Source organism: Cyprinus carpio, unplaced genomic scaffold (genome assembly GCF_018340385.1).
Source record: "Cyprinus carpio isolate SPL01 unplaced genomic scaffold, ASM1834038v1 S000000001, whole genome shotgun sequence".
Lineage (NCBI taxonomy): Eukaryota > Metazoa > Chordata > Actinopteri > Cypriniformes > Cyprinidae > Cyprinus > Cyprinus carpio.
The window spans coordinates 1284929-1292041 of NW_024872754.1; positions in this window are offsets into that span (position 1 = coordinate 1284929).

The window sequence follows — 7113 nt, forward strand, 5'->3', positions numbered from 1 at the left end:
CTCTTTCAGTGTTTCACCTGTGAGACAAAAATACCCTCCCGACCTTTAGTCAGGTATAGCATGTAAACGAAAACCTTTTGCATCTATGATACAAGAACAGTTTTGTTGACACATAACTTTTAAATCGGTTTGGGACGGTTTTTAGGCTACTACATTTTTTTTTCTGAGCCATTCCTTTTAAACCCAACAGTCACTTCTTATTGCGTCCAAAGGGCCACTGATTTCACAGCAACTATTTTTACTCGCAAAGGGGTACTGACACTTCAGGACAACCAATCCAAATAAAAAAGTACTTACGGCTGGGTGATGACCACTTTGTGTGTTAGTGTTTAAAATTTTGTGGGGTGGTCCATCCTTTAGGCGGCCTGGAAGGTATAGTCCTCCAGGGGGAAAGCTCGGGGGCCAACACCCAAACTTCTTCAGAGTCATCAACAGTGTTTTTGGATTCTTGTTCAAAGCAGCTAACCAAGCTCTCCGCTGTATGTGGTGAGTTGGAATTCTGTGAAACATGACGGCACTATATACCTTCTCCTTGTTATCACAACCCTTTACGATGCACGTTATGACCATGATTGTCCAAAAACTATCTTCCTACAACCTGATACTTCGTCCAACTCTGCTCAAATTATTACTACTGGTGCAGGTCACGTTGGTTCTATTGACAGAAATGAGAGGGAGGAGGAGAGGGAGCGGGGGCCGGTGAGAGGACTTTTCACGAGTGAAGATATTACTGCGCCAAGTCAAAGTGCTCCCGAGCACTTGCTATGGTATTCCGCCATACAATATAGTATCCATTTTACACGCTTAGAAAAGCACAACGTTTTGTTTGTGTCACCATCCTAGTCGAGTTACACTACTCGAGTAACTGTATTTAAATAGGAAATGTGGAGGTGTTGGTAGCTTCTCTGTTTGGGCCCCCTATGGAATGAACTGGCTAGCTAGTGCTAACAAAGTTCGCCGAAGACAGAGAGATTTAGTGCATGCACTGAGACGAGAGGTATGTATCAACTCGTCTTGTTAAGGGAATAAACATAGTTTAATATGAAAAAAACGTGGAGTTCCCTTTAAATCTGCTAAAACCTGTAGAAAGGGACTGTGAAAAGAGGGACCAGCGAAACAGAGCAGGATTTACAAAGGGGTGTTTTGACCTCACTGTTTGGGAGTGTTTGGAAGCTGTCCCAAACGATCGGGAAAAAACTCAAGAGACTGTAACATCCTATATTATTTTTTGTGAGGATATATGTATTCCTACCAGGACTTATTTAAAATTCAACAACGATAAGCCATGGTTAAGAAAACTCAGACTTGAGGCCAAAGAGGAGCCACAGAAATGGGGACAGAGTCTTGTAAAAATCAGGCGGGGAACACACTGAACAAAGTTTAAAAGTGGCTAAAAGGACCCACTCTAAAAAGTTGGGAGACCAGTTATTTCCCAACGACCAACTTCAGATGGAAAGGACTGGGAGCCACACCAATACAAGACACCATCCCATGCACTGAGGCAAATCGACGACTTAAAGACCTGAAATGAGTTTTATTATGATTAAAAACCCCCAAAAACCCCATTTGACTCTTTCTAAAACAACCATTAAAAACCTCCAAAAACCCCCCCCCCCGCATTTCCCAATCAGTGAAAACGAGGGCAGCAGGTCCCAGGAAGAAAAAAAAAGAAAAAAAAGCCTGTCAAGAACCTGCTGACCAACTGCCCCCCATCTTTTCAGACTTCAAAGATCTCGGGGGTTGGGGGGAAGGGCCCTTTGTTTTTAAAACCCACTCCCCCTCACCCCCGTTTCAAAGTCGTTTGAAAAACTGGTTCTGGTTATCTGAGGACATCACTGGACCCTCCCAATTTGCTTACCGAGCAAACAGGTCCGTGGGAAGAGCAATAAAACTTGGGATTGCACTTCATCATGCAACTCGGACAAAAACGGGGGACTTATGTGGGGTATCCTGATTGTGGACTTTAGTTCGGCTTTCAACACCATAATCCCAATAGCCCTCCAGACCAAACGGCCCCAGCTCTCTGTTCTAGCTCTATCTGCAGTGGATCACCAGCTTTTGAAGATAGGCAAAAGCTAATGAGACTGGGGAAATTCATGTCCAACAGCTGCTCCACCAAAACACTGGTGCCCTCAGGGATGTGTTCTCTCCCCACTGCTCTTCTCCCTCTCACCAAGGGCTGCACCTCTAAAGACCCCTCTGTCAAGCTCCAAAAGTTTGCAGAGACACTACAGTCATCGTCTATCCAGGATACAAAACAAGGGGTTTGGGAGCAGCTGGCTGTTGGGGTGCAGTCTTAAAAACCCTGGAGTGAACACTCTCAAAACAGTGGAGATGATAGGGGACTTCAGGAGAAACCCCCCTACACCCCCATGAACAGCACTGTGGCTGCAGGGTAATTCGTTTCCCTGGGAAACCACGATCTCTGGGGCCCTGAGGGGGGGACAATCACATTGACTCCATTTTTAAAAAACGGGCCAACAAAGGAGGTATTCCTTCGCCCCCTGAGGAAGTTTAACCTGCCCCAGGAGCTGCTGAAACAGTTCTACTCAGCCGTCATTGAGCTGACCGTGACTTCAATAACTTGGTTTGATCCAGTACAAAATCGAACAGAATTCAAATTAATTCAATTCAAGTTTTTTTTAAAAGCCCTTTTACGATACAAATCATTGCAAAGAAACTTTACAGAATAAGTTTTCTACAATATTTAGTTAGTAGCTTATCATTGGTGACTGTCAGTTCATTGTGCATATGGTCACAAATGTCAGGCGAAAAATCAACTAAAAAGAACGTAAACCCAGACCGATAATCCAATAGTAACAGCAAATTTATAAGCAATCACACTTATAGCAAATGTTGGTTAGTTCTGTATGTTGTCCTGCTGGGTTAGCATCATCTGAGGTACTCTGAGGGTGTATGGCATCATCTCTTCTCAGGTGTTCCTGGATCCAGGCTGGAGCGTGTGTTGTAAAATCCTAGTTACCACGGGATGTAAATCACGTGGCATAAGCAGAGAACAGAATAAGAAATTTATAGAGACAGAATTAGCGTAGCTCTAGCTGTTCCAGCCAAAGTTTTTTTGAATTCGGTTTAACCCGCTCAAGAATAATAATGTGCATTTTGATCAAGTATACTGCAGTTCCAAATTTTGAGATTGGCTTATTTGAATGCTTGGCCAAAGGCTTTGTGTGTTCTTAATCCTAGATTTAAAGACAATACAGAGAGTTGTGTCTGAGTGTGCCTCCGAACAATTGATCATGACAGGCTATTCCAAGAGTTTTTGATGCCAAATGTGCGAAAAAAAGATCTAATTCACCTCGTTGTTCATTTAAAATTTGGAGCTATTTCTACTGTCCGAGTTACGATCAAAAGTCCAGCGTTTTGTGACCTTTTATGGAGCGTGATGGGTTGTAATGCGTGGTATACGGCTAGTTAGGCTTACGCAGTGGAGGGCTAAGGCCATTAGGTGCCTATAATAAAGCTCACAGTATCAATAATTTTGTACCTGCTAACGGAACATTAATAAAGAAAAAGTAGCCAGTGCAGCACTACCTGTAAGTTTGGGGGGTATATGATCATAGTTATCCCTTGACCTTGGTAAAGGACTCTAGCCGCTGCATTTTGGACTACCTGTAGCTTGTTATTCTAGAGGTGCAGGACATACCACCTAGCAGTGCTTTACAATAGTCCCCAGTCTAGAGGTCATGAACGCATGAACTAGCTTTTCTGCATCAGAACAGTAAGTTTCGTAGTTTGGCAAGTTTCTAAGATGGAAGAATGTTGTTTTTTTGTAACATGGGGAAATATGATTTTTAAAAGACAGTTACTGTCTAATACTTTTTAGATTTTTGACAGTAGAGAGTAACAGTACATCCGTCTAATTGCAGGTGTAATCTCGAGATTCTGTGTAATGTTTTTTTGGTCAATAAAGTAATATCTCTGTCTTATCTGAATTTAATGGAGAAAGGTATTGATTAATGAAATCTTTGCATTTTAACTGCACCTCTGTACTTAGATAATTTTGAAGTTTACACCTGGTCTTGTTGGGATATATAGTTGAGTATCACATCAGCATAACAGTGGAAGCTAAAAATCCGGTATCTTACTCTAATGATATTACCAAGGGGCAACATGTATGTGAAAGAGAAAATAGCAGAGGGACCTAGGACGAGATCAGAAGACTACAGAAGAGAGAGAACAGTTCGGACTACTGAAAGAAAAGAGTTATTGGGGCAACACCTCCTTTTTCCAGCTTCAAGAACTGTATGCATCCAGAGTGAGGGAAGGGGCTCCAGAAAATCACTCTGGATCCCTCTCATCGAGAGTTACCCCCTTTTTTGAACTTTTTGCCATCTGGCGGTGCGCTTCAGAGCTGACAAAATGCCAGAACAGTCAGGCACAAGAACAGTTTCTTCCCCAGGCGTCTACCTCATGAACAGTTGTGTTTCCCGCTTATGCGGCAAAATGTGCAATATATATAAATTTGTTGCATTTACCCCTCCATCCAGTACATCTCACCATCGCCCTCCATTCTATTCCATTATCATCTATAGCACAACTGTTCATACAATTTATTTATTTGCAATTTTTTTGTGTGTTTGTGTGTGTTGTTCTTGTCTCTACGTACTGGAAGCTTATGTCACTAAAACAAATTCCTTGTATGCGTAAGCATGCTTGGCAATAAAGCTCTTTCTGATTCGTATCTGCACTCAGTATGTAGTACATTATAAAAACGTACGCAATAATAACTTAGTGAGTGTAAATGTCATTTTAATTAAATTTTTAAATGGATGCCACCTTACTGGGACAATAAAGCCATCCCTACACCTACCCTAACAAATGGATGCCACCTTACAACTTTTAATTATTTCCTTAATTTTATTGAAAATAAATGCCTTTCTGATATGATATGAGATTTGAAAAAGGAGAAAAAATGTTTGGCAAAAGGCGGACGTGAACTCGGGTCGATTGCATCAAAAAGCACACACTTTAACTACTACTCCACTACAACTGACACTGATTTAGTGTCGTTTATCAGTGTTAACTATCCCAATCACATGTTGGTAGGCGATAGTGTAAGTAGTCTCTGACAACAAGGCAGTGTAAATAGACACTGATTCTTTTAACATTATATCAAATGTTGCAAAATAAAGGCTAACAAAATTTAATCCACAGCACACACGTCTCAACATTACGATATAAAACAGGACAAAAGCCTATTTAAGTCCTCTCTGTTAGCCTTCCACTTTTACACATTGCTCCAGCTAAATTTTTATTTCCATACTTTCTTGTATAAAACAGTTTTAAATCACCCAAAGACGCAGGACCTTTATTATACAACTCTTAGACAAAACTGCGAATGACAACAGTTTCCAAAGCTAGGATTGGTTAAATAAAATGTTTAAGGTGGGGCTCAATAAAGGTGTATTTGCATGCACATTGTAAATATCTATAAACGTATTTTGACTAGTCAAATTGTTAATTCCAGATATCTACAATGCAATTACGTCCTAGTCACAAAGCTAAACGCAGATATCTCTAAATCTAGTTCTTCCTAGTCAAAAATCTGATTTGGATATCCATAAATAAATTGCAGATATCTTTAAATGGGTTTTGCCTAGTCAAAATTCCAATTCAAGATATCTTTAAATATGATTTGCCTAGTCAAAATTCCAATTCAAGATATCTACAACGGTAATTTGACTAATCATAAATGAATTGCAGATATCTACAAATGTACTTCGGATATCTTAACATATCTTTAGCCAAAGTCGCAAAATTGCGACCAACCGTCATACTTAATAAATAGACTGTAGTTCTAATATGTGTAATATCTCATTGTATTCCCTACCACTAGATGGCAGACATGTATTACTTCGATTCTAGACCATCATTACGTCATGTTCCTATTCAAAGTGTTCGAGGAAATAGCAGAGCAAGTGAGCTCTCGTGTCATTGATGCGGAAGCAATTCAGTTCATAGCGGGCGAGTAAATGGTGAGATTTATGAGAGAAAATCGGCAAATGGCTAATACAAATTTGTACCGTGAGGATGATTGCAAATGTTATTAGCTGATTCTGACTCTGAAGGGGAATATTGCCTTTTGGAAATGACGATCGGTCATCTAATGGTCGCGCTTCTCCCGGTACATCTTTGCAGCGCAATGGTGCCCCCGTACAAGGCGAGAGTGTTCACGAAGCACAAACAAATGATCATCTCGACCCTTTGCCCAACGGGGATGAGGGTGGCAGGGGTGAACGTGGTCACTAGTGTCCATAGGAGAGCTGTTGCTGATCGCGAGCGCTCTAAGGCCGCTGGCAGACAGTACAGGTGCGGTCAGTGAGTAGGTGCGCTCTGCGCTGTGCCATGCAATGAGAGGAACCATACTCTCAATAACTATAAACTGTGTCGCCTAGATACCTGATTGGTTAGATAGCTGGTCAACTGATAAAAAAAATAGGGACATGCATTTTACCATGGCACAGTAATATAGTAATAATTTACTACTTTTCCGTTCTTTTTTCTTTTTTTTTTCCTGATCATTTGGAATGAGAAATAAAAGACAAAAAACAAAAAACAAAACAAAAAAACTTGCAAATATTTCAAACATCCATTCAATATCTATTTTTCCTGAATATACTGATGAACTGTCAAAAAGTAGGCTACTGTTCATATGCGTTTTACTACTATATAGTGTAGTAATATAGTAATAATTTAGTTCTTTTTTTTTCCTGTTTTATTGTTGGATTCCTCTTTTCTGATCACTTGGAATGAGGATAAATAGACACACACAAAAAAAAACCCACATGCAAATAAGTTCAAACATCAATTCAATATCTACTATTTCCTGAATATTATGAAATTCGAGATGGCCGCCCCATGATGACATCATAAAATGCAAATTAGATGAGTATATTTACACCCCACATAAACTTTCGGTCACGCCCAACATTTTTCTAATTTACAGTAGATCTCTATCTTTAAGCCCTTTCAAGCCACAAGCTTTTGAAATCTTGATGTAAAAATATAGCATTTTTTCCAAAAAACCCTGGCGCCTAAAGGGTTAAAAAAATATAGCATTTTTTCCAAAAAACCCTGGCTTTGACTAGTCAA